Source organism: Neomonachus schauinslandi, chromosome 8 (genome assembly GCF_002201575.2).
Source record: "Neomonachus schauinslandi chromosome 8, ASM220157v2, whole genome shotgun sequence".
Lineage (NCBI taxonomy): Eukaryota > Metazoa > Chordata > Mammalia > Carnivora > Phocidae > Neomonachus > Neomonachus schauinslandi.
In genome coordinates, this window is record NC_058410.1 from 1,169,348 (window position 1) to 1,179,725 (window position 10,378).

General features: G+C 40.9%; 1 long non-coding RNA gene across 1 annotated transcript; it reads right to left on the minus strand.

The window, feature by feature from the left end:
• Positions 1-2,088: 2,088 nt before the first annotated feature.
• LOC110583645 lies at positions 2,089-9,523 on the minus strand. Its single transcript, XR_002480520.1, has 3 exons — positions 9,388-9,523; positions 9,180-9,262; positions 2,089-2,113 (listed from the first exon to the last, which is right to left on the minus strand). It is a non-coding gene; the product is annotated as an uncharacterized LOC110583645 (long non-coding RNA).
• Between the last annotated feature and the right edge of the window lie 855 nt (positions 9,524-10,378).

Below are 10,378 nucleotides of genomic sequence, written 5' to 3' on the forward strand. Positions count from 1 at the left end.
TCTTTCTTTCTTTCTTTCTTTCTTTCTTTCTTTCTTTCTTTCTTTCTCTTTCTTTCTTCTTTTCTTTCTTATTTTTAGCACACTTTTAAGTGATGAAGGAAAAGAACTGTTAACTGCAAATTCTATATCTGAAAAAAAATAACTGAGAAATTACATGGAAATAACATTCAGAGGAAGGAAAAGTGAAAAGAAGTCTATGCATCTGTGCTTAAATTCTGGCTACAGGAAAGTATTAAATTATAAAGAAAATAATAGAAGAAAACAGGATGGAAGAAGGAGCAACAGAAAGATCAGGGATACAGGCATAGACATCTATATTAAACTCATTTTCTCATGAATTCTTTAAGTTATATTTGATAATTATAACACAAATTATAACTCCATCTGATAAACAAGACAATGATATTTAAAAGCAGGGGAGGGAAAGTCACATAAGTAAAAGTGAAGTTTTGACATTTACTCAAAGTGGTAGAGTATTGATACCAGTGGAGTGTGATAAGCCATCTGTACATATTGTAACATCCAGAGCAGCCACTATGAAAAGTGTACAAAGAGATTCACTCAAAAATACTATAAATAAATTAAAATGGAATGCAAAATAATGTTCAGGTAACACAAAGAAGGAAGAAAAACATTAATAGGAATAAGAAACAATAAAAAAAAAAAACAATAGAAAGAAGCCAAAGCATAAAATGACAGCGATGAGTCAAAATAATTACATTAAATACAAATGGCCTAAATACACCAATAAAGACAAAGACTGGCAGAGTGGATAAAGAAATCACCCAACTATATGCACTTTATAAGAAATTCACTTCAATTTCAACATAGCTTGATAGTAGAAAGGTAGAAAAAGCTATCCATGGAACCATCAATTTAAAAAAGCAGAGTGGCTATATTAATCATCTGAAAAAGGAGGCTTTAGAGCAAAGAAAATTACTATAAAGAAAGAGGAACATTACATAAATGATCAAGAGATCAACTCACAGGAAGTCATAATGATCCAAAATATGTATGCATCAAACAACAGAGTCTCAAAATACACAAATCAACAATTATAAGACAAATAAGTACAACATGATGATCTAATGTACAGCATGGTGACTATAGTTAATAACTGTACACTTGAAATTTCCTAAAAGAACAGATTTTAAGCATTCTCACCACAAAAAGAAAAAGGTAACTATGTGAGGTGGTGGATGTGTTAATTAACCTGATTGTGGAAATCATTTCACAGGGTAGATGTATATCAAATCATCACATTTTACACTTCAAATATATAAAATTTTATTTGTCAATTATACTTCATTAAAGCTAGAAAAACAGATTAAAGAAAACAAAAACAACAACTGATAGAGCTGAAAGGAGAAATGTGCAGGTCCATAGTTATAGTTGGGGATTCCAACATCCCCTCTACGCAACACAACTAATAGAAAAATGGCTAGGATATATAGATCTGAACAATATAATTAATCAACAATATCTGACTGACATGTATAGAACACACCACCCAACAACTATATAATTTTTTTTTACAAATACCATGAAATATTCATCAGGATAGACTATATTCTGGACCATCAAAGAAGCTTCAAGAAATTGAAAATAACTGAAATCAAGTAGAGCATGTTCTCTGGCATAATGGAAGCAAACTAGAAACAATAACTAAAAGTTGACAGGAAAATCTCTAAATACAAGAAAATTAAACAACAGCCTTCTAAATATCCCATGGGTCTAAAAGGAAGTCTCAAAAAAAAAAAAAAACCTTAAAAATAATTTAAAAAAATAAAATAAAAAGTTAAGTCAATCAATCAATCTGAATGGAAATGAATATGCAACATGTAAAAGTATGTGGGATACAGCTGAAGTAATGCTGAGAGGAAAATGTATACCACAGATTGTTTATATTAGAAAATAGTAAAAAGTGGGATGCCTGGGTGGCTCAGTCATTAAGCGTCTACCTTTGGCTCAGGTCATGATCCCAGGGTCCTGGGATCGAACCCCACATCGGGCTCCCTGCTCAGCGGGAAGCCTGTTTCTCCCTCTCCCACTCCCCCTGCTTGTGTTCCCTCTCTCGCTGTGTTTCTCTCTGTCAAATAAATAAATAACAAATCTTTAAAAAAAAAAAGAAAATAGTAAAGGTCTCAAATCAATAATCTAAGTTCCTACTTAAATAAACTAGGGGGAAAAAACAAAATAAATCAAAAGCAAGTGGGTGAAAAGAAATAAGAAGGAACAGAGATCAATGAAGTTGAAAAGAAAAATTCAATAAAAAGTCAGTGAAACCAAAAGCTGGTTCTTTGAAAAATCAATGAAATTTATTGTGTAGTATGACTTATGAAAAGAGAGAAGACACCAATTAGCAACATGAGGAATAAAATAAAATCCATCATTGCAGATCTTACAGCTATTAAAAGGAAAATAAGGGAATGTAACAACTAATTTATGCTCATAAATTCTACGACCTCGAAGACATGAACCAATTCCTTGAAAATCACAAAATACAAAATCTCAACAAAGATGAAATACATCATTTGAATAGTACTATAACCATTAAAGCCTTTTAATTTGTAACTAAGAAGTTCTCCAAAAAGAAAAATCTCCAGGTTGATTTCACTGGAGTTCTACCAAACAATAGAGAAGAGTTAACACCAATTGTACACAACCTCTTTCAGAAAATAAAAGAGGGAGGGATACTTCCCAACATATTTAAAAGGCCAGACTTATCTTAATACCAAAACCAGAAGACAGTACAAAAAAGAATATTGGAGCTTAAGGCTTCACAAGAGGAATCCTGAAGCTTAACGGCAGAATGTTTTAACATCTCTTACTCTTCCCAATTTATATGCAGTTGTTTCTGTGTATTTTAGTTTTTTATTTATTTTATTTTATTGTCTCTAACCCCAAGGAACATTATTATTATTATTATTATTATTATTATTATTATTATTATTATGTTTACCATATGTTTGCTAACATTTTCCCCCATAAATTATCATTCTTTTTTCTCTTTATTCCTTTTTTTCATTCAGTGATTATTTTTCCTTTTTGAAGTATGTCATTTAGCACTATCTTTAACAGTATTCTACTCAGAGGTGACTTTGTGTTGATCTTTATATTGCCCTTGTTCTTGAATCTAATTTTGGCAGGCACACCATTCTCAGTTGACATTTCTTTTCTTTTGGAACTTTGAAAATTTTATTCTTCTGTCTTCTAATTTTCCTTGTTTCTACTTAGAAGTTTTCTGATAGTCTAGTTATTATTTCATTTAAGATGTCCTCTTGTCTCTCTAGCCACATTTAAGATCTTCTCTTTGTGTTTGGTGCTCTGAACATTTACTGGAATAGAGGTAGTGGGCTTTTTTGTTGTTGTCACACTTGGTATACATTCAGCTATTAACTCTACCAAAATATTATTTCTTTTTTAAAGATTTATTTATTTATTTGAGAGAGAGAGACAGACAGACAGAGATAGCAACAGAGATTAAGAGTGAGCGGGGAGGAAAGGGAGAAGCAGACTCCCTACTGAGCAGGAAGCCCAACTCGGGGCTCGATCCCAGGACCCCGGGATCATGACCTGAGCCGAAGGCAGAGGCTTAACCGACTGAGCCACCCAGGCACCCCCCAAAATATTGTTTCTGTTCCAATTTTTTAATTCTTTTTCCTTGCCTTCAGTTTAGACATACATTAGAATTCTTCAGTCAGTTTTTCATATCTTTTAAACTTTCTTTCACACTTATCACCTCACTCTAGCTCCAGCTACTTCTTGTGTGATTTCTTCAGAACAGTCTTCCATTTTACTAATCTCTCATCATTCTTTTTAACTAATCATGGAGTTTTTAATTATAGTGATTATATTTTTCATGTCTGAAAGTTTTATATTTTAAATTATGTCTCCTTATTTTTTATAGTCTTTTCTCCTTGGTCTCAGTGTTGTTTTGGTTTCTGTGACTCTCTTTCATGGTGGTAATTTTTTCTAGTAGTTTCGGTAAGTTTTAATTGTGAGCTCATACGTGTAGTTCAACTTAATAATACATAAGGACACCAAATGCTCTCCTTTAAGATTTTATTTATTTATCCAAGAGAGAGAGAGATCACAAGCAGGGGGCAGGGGTAGAGGGAGAAGCAGACTCCTCACTGAGCAGGGAGCCCAATGTGGGACTCAATCCCAGAACCCTGGGATCATGACCTGAGCCAAAGGAAGATGTCTAACTGACTAATCCACCCAGGCGCCCTGAAATGCTCTCCTTTAAAGAAGATTTGCATTTACTCTTGTTAGGATCCAGGGAGCACTGTTGGTTTAGGAACACTCTTGGAGGTTTAAATTTTAATGTAGAATTTATCCTTTAGAGCCAACCCATGAGATCATGGTGGACAAGCCCCAGCTTCATATATGTGGCTGCTGGCCACTGATACTTCAGGACCAACTTTACATACTTAACATTTTTCTTAGTACTGATGTTTAGTTTCCAAGAACTAAGTACCATGACTATGACAGCATGCTTAAAAAAAATGGCAGCCATTCTTCCTTGAAAAAGCCAGGAGACTAGAAGACTAGTCAAGTGAGCTCTGTTCTATCTTCGGTGTTCTGGGGTTCCGGGGCACCATGGTGACAGCTTTAGGGTCTTGAGGGGAGAACTGGGTGTCTGTTCTACATGGAGTCAATTATAAATTTGTATGTGATCGATATTGTCTTATCTCCTTTGTTAGTGAGAAATAGTTAATAAGTGGCCTTTGTTAAAACATAACACATTTTCTGGGAATAAAAATTCATTTTTAGAATCCCCGACAAGTTCTGGAGAGCATTACAAAGAGCACATGAAGCATGCCGTTTCAAGTCTTCATGCTAATGATGTTTGCACGCCTGGGTTCTAAGTAATGACACATGTCGTCTGTGTCCACTTGCAGTTTGAAAAAACTTACTGTAAGCTAAGAAGACTATTAAAAGATGTAGAAAACCAGATGGTTTCATTTATACAACTTTACATGAAAATAAACCAAGAATAGATTATTTTTTGTCATTTGGATATTTGCTTGTGCCTCTCCCCTATTTTTCCTAATAATAATTTTATGATTCATGAGTCAGTGTTAATGGCAGATTTTGTGTCTGGGTCTTGCCAAAGCAAAAGAACCTTGCGTACCTAACAGCAAGGAATCTGGTTCACCAGTCTCCCTTTCACATAAGCATGAACCTCTGTACTTACTTCCTATCCCCCTCCTCTTTGGCAGGGACGAATGTGGGTATTGATTACAGATTGGGCTACATTCCCACTGATGCAGGAACTCTGGAACAAGCCTCTGGTGCTTGCATATGCAGTGTAATGGTAGTTCTAATTGGGCGTCATTTGGGATTCAGACACAACTGACCACATCTAGAAAAGCAATGGGGTGAGCCTCTTGAAGAGAGTGTGAGTACCTCCTGGGAGACAAATGAACCAAAGGAAGTGAAACCAGGCATGATGACTGAGTCCCAGTGAGCAGGTCTAGGTAGCGGGGCAGGTGATCCCCAGGTGCAAAAGCTCTGTCCTGATGTGTTTCCCTTTGTCCAGCCCACTTGCACTCACACCGGCCTTTGTGAGGGCTGTATGAGTGAAGACGGAGACAGCTGGGACAGAGATTGCTTGCAAATATTAGAGCTGTGCCTTGAACATACCTCTTAAATCTAGCCCCTTGGCCTTCCACCTAGAAACCCAATCACTGCAACAGTTATCAAACCAGCAAAAGGGGTACCTGCATCCTCTTTAGCAAGACAGCATACTGTGCAGAGAAGACCCCAGGTGCCTTCCTGTAGCGTAAAGAAAGCCATTTCTGCCCCCAGTCAAGGCTTAGTGTGTGGTCGGAGAAGTGTGATCTGGTGGCTTAGACAGGGGTCAGCAAAGTTTCTGTAAAGGGCCAAGAATATGTATTGTAGGCTTTGTAAGCCATATGGTTTGGGTTGCAACTACTCAACTCTGCTGCTGTAGCTGGAAAGCAGCCATAGACAGACCGTAAGGAAAGGGGTGTGGTCGTAGCACAACAAAACCCAGACTGCAGTGTGCCAACCCCTAGCCTCCAGGACGGATTCTGGAGCTACCCATCCCCGCACTGTCACTGGTGGGCAGGCTTCTGTCTGTGAAGTGTGCTCCGTCACTGACCATGTCTCAGGGTCCTCGTGAGGTTTGAATGCCGGGCAGGATGGGGTGGTGGTTAATGTCACTCCCTAGGTCTGAGATCGTAAGCAGGCACTGTAACTTCTCACTATCCCTTTTCCTTGACTGTATAATTGAGATCATGAAGATAACAGCTCTCACTATCTCAGGATTTGTTGTGGGGAAAATGAGCTGAAGTGTCTAATGCCATGCCTGGTACAGAGGTATTATGATTTCTGTCATGAAAGACGGTGCTGGAGAGGACACATGTGAGTGTTAGTTTAGGGAAACAAGCAGAGTGGGGTGGGGAGGTGGATGGTTTAGGACCCGTCAGGGGCTTTGAGAGCCCTGCCGGCCCAGGTGAAAGGCAGTGTGCCCTGCTCCACAGGAGGTTGCTTCGCTTGGCACTCGCAAGTCTCTCTGACGCCACGTGCCTGTGAGACTGCAGTCAAGAGAGACAACCTCTCCTGCCAGCAGCCATGTGCCCCCACAGCAAGACGAGCTGGCCCCATGGCATAGCTGGTGGGTTCTTGCTGAGCCGAGGTGCCGGGTGGAGACCACAGGCAGAAAGTCAGGGATATACGGCCTGTAGGAGCCGAAGCAGGATGGAGTCGGCAAAAACCACTATGTGCCTTGAGCAGTACTTGGGCCAACAGAAGGCACCCACCGTTTTCACACCAAATGCCAGCAGAATATGAGGCAAATGAGAGGAAAAGGCTACTGCTTGAGAAGCAGAGGGCACAACTGGGGGTGCGTCCACCTGCCTCCATCACAGGGGGTGCATACCTCGGAGCATCTGCGGGAGCCACTCATGGTGGCAGGAGGAAGGAGGGAAGGCAAGTGTCTAGGTGGTTCCCTGGAGAGACTGACCTATTGGATTATACTTTAAGCTGGACAGAGGGACAATTATCCTTTGCTAATCCCAACTTTCGAATCCCAAGATTTATGAGGAAGATGGAATCGGTCTTGAGCCTAGTAAAGGGGATACATGTCCTCAGTTTCTTCAATCTGAGTAAATTTTGTGTTTCTTCTTCACCACTTACACTAACACTTACACTAACGTAAGTTTAGGATACAAATGGCAAGGCTTTGGGACTTTCCTGAGAGTAACTAACACAGAACAGAGAAGAAGGTGTTTCCATTAGGACTTGGCAACAAAGCTGCCTTAGGCTCTAGATCTCCAGGGCTTCTGAGCTCCAGCACGTAGGGGTAAACCTGTGGTGTAGACACAATCTTGCCCTGAAACATGGTCACAGAAGTTATGGTGGCATTGTGTGGTTTCATGATGGTTGGTCCAAACTGTTTCTAACCTCCTATGAAACAGGCATCTTTGCAAGATTCCTTAACTCCAGTAAAATTTGTGTTTTGGTTGTTAACATGACCCTATCTCCATTCACAGGTTAGCAAGGCATCATATGTTATTCTGATGCTATAGTTTCATAATTATACACTTGGTGTGTAACGCGGTCCCTCTCCTTCCCTCTTCAGTGGTTCCTGAAGGGACTATGTGTGATGTGTAGGGTTCCTTGACCATTGGTGGAAACCATGATTAGTGTGTATTATCCATTGTTGGTCAGAGGGACTGATGGTGTTCTATAGGAAACCTCACAGCATTCATGCCGCCACCCAAGCGGGATATGCTCAGAGCCTCAACTCTAAACATAAAGTGAATCTTCTCCTCAGAGGGGGTTTAAATTGCCATCTCCATAACCACAAATACATGAGAAATCTGCAAAGAGAACTCAAAACTCAAAAGGACCCAGCTACTAAGCCAAAGAAAAGAAAACTGAAACAAGACAGAGCCACCATCTTGAAGAGCAAACTATAAAGAAGGACAGACTGCTGCTCAAGTAATCTGATTAGCAAGCTAGTATATAAACACCATACTTGGAATAAATATGTGAACAGGAGCCAAGAACTTTCTGTAATTTCTACTAAGAACCCAGGCTGAAATGATCAAAACCATGAGTTCCCCACAGCTGCCATTATAGTTACTGAACAACCCAAGTTCACCAGACACATTAATCCTCACTTAAATATGCACAGTGTAGATGGCCATACAATACGTTCACGGTGCTGGATGCAGTTCTCATTAAATAATCTAGAATCAGTCAAATCCTGAGTTACAGAAACCTTCTACAGATTTTTCTTGAGAAACTGGACTGAGTGGATTATACCTGAATATGAGAAATACATGTTTAATGGGAAATGTTTAAATGCAATACTACAAAGATAAGTACGACTCCCTCCATCGTTTATTTTACTGGGGTCGATCTATGTCAGGGAATGCATCCAAGATCACCAGTGTGAGTAATGGAAGAATAGACAACACATGTGTGCTTAGCAGGCTGTCTCTTGATGGCGTGAATGTTTATTTTCAAAGGAAATTTCTCATGGCTTTCCTTATGCTCCAGGAGGATCAGAGCCATGTCTCCCTTCCTCACAGAACTCCATACCCTGCTCCTGCTGGAGAGGACGTAGCAGGTTCTCAGTAAATGTTTGCTGATCAAACAACAGGAAAGAGGAGCTGCTTCATAAAAATGGGTCACAAGTTAGGCTTTGTAATTTTAAATCTGTACAAGTTAACTTTTAATGGAAATTTTGGGGCCTCTCCTGAAAGAAATTGGCAAAAGCTTGAATCCACAAAGATTTTGGTCCAAGTCAGTAACACCATGAGCCCCGAGCTTGGGTGTCCGTGAAGGGCAGTACTCCTCTGGGGGAAAAGGCAGACACAGATGAGACAATGATGGAAACATGCTGAGGGTCCTTCAACAAACTTCACACCCGCAGCACTGAGCACGCAGTCCTCAGATCGTCCCCACACTCCCACAGCCGCTCATGCAGGTCCCTGCTCCGGACGAGGGGAGTCTCCAGCCCGGCACCCTTGTCCTCGGCCCTCGGGCCCCAGACCCTGGAGCCCGCGGAGTGACCGGCTCCCTGCTGATGGCTGGGCCTCTACCTCTTCTGTTCTAACCGTCACATTTATGGGAATTCAGATTAAAAGGAAAATTGCAAGCAGAAAAAGAGGTTAGAAAACCTTCACAGGGTTTACCGATTTTACTCTGGGCTTTATCACAGGCGTGCTCCGTGCCAGATCATGTCAGCTCTTGGAAGACCATCCGAACTCTTTACAAACTGCAAACAGAAGAGGGGAACAACGCACACTTTGTTCAGGTCATTTTGAATTTGCTTCAAGTGAACGCAGCATCCTGCTTCTTGGTACGGAACACACGCCAAACTTGTAACTTGCCAGAGCTCACCAGAGAAAAATGGGACTCTTGTCTCTCGGCCCCCTGGCATCTGGGCGTAGATTTATGATGATCTCCGGATTTCTCCTTGCTCCTTCTGCTGGTGTTGAGAGCGTGAGTGATGAGCGTTGGTGATGTGAGGGTGATGAATGCATCAGGGAGGAGGGTCCCTGCCAGTGCCCCAGCACGCATGTGCTACCCGGCATGGCCTGGGGCCATGGAAGTGACCTCCAGGTCACTCACCAGAATTGGCACAAAGCCCAGCTCGGTTCTCGGCAGCCTGGCAACCAGTTGTGGACTTGCCCTTCCCCCCAACCAACGAGATAGTATTGAGTCATCGGGTTACAAGATACGCTGAAATTTCCAAGCAATTATATCAGAACTCCATAACAGAATGGATTATGAGATAATCCAACTCAAAACACAGAAGATTTCTTTTTTAATACAGAAGATTGAAATTCTATTTTACTTAGTGGTTGTAAAGGATCTCCCTGATTGGCTTTCTTTTATGAAGCATTTATTTCATGGTGGAAAAAATACTAGCTCACAAATCAGATGAACCTGATTCAGTGTATTGGGAACTTAATTTAATACTTGTGAGATAATAGGAAAAGAAAAAAAAAATATATATGTATAGGTCTCTGACCCTCAGTTCCTGGCACAGAGCTCCTAAAATCCTTGTGAGTTCCTAAGGGATAAGAGAACTGGGAGCATCTCCTGTTCTAACGAGGTGACTCTTGGGGGGCAGGGGCTCCTGGATGAGGCATGGTCACCAGAAAGAGCCGCCTCAGTTAGAAGCTTGGAGTTTTGAGCCCCACCCCCAACCTCCAGAGAGGGGAGGGGGCTGGAAATGGAGTTAAGGATTGATAACCTGTGTAAAGAAGCCTCCATAAAATCCCCAAAATACAGGATTCAGGAGCTTCCAGGTTGGTGAACACGTCCACCGTCCACACCGGGAGGGCGACCCTCCCCAACCTCACCGTATGTGCCTCTCCATCGGGTG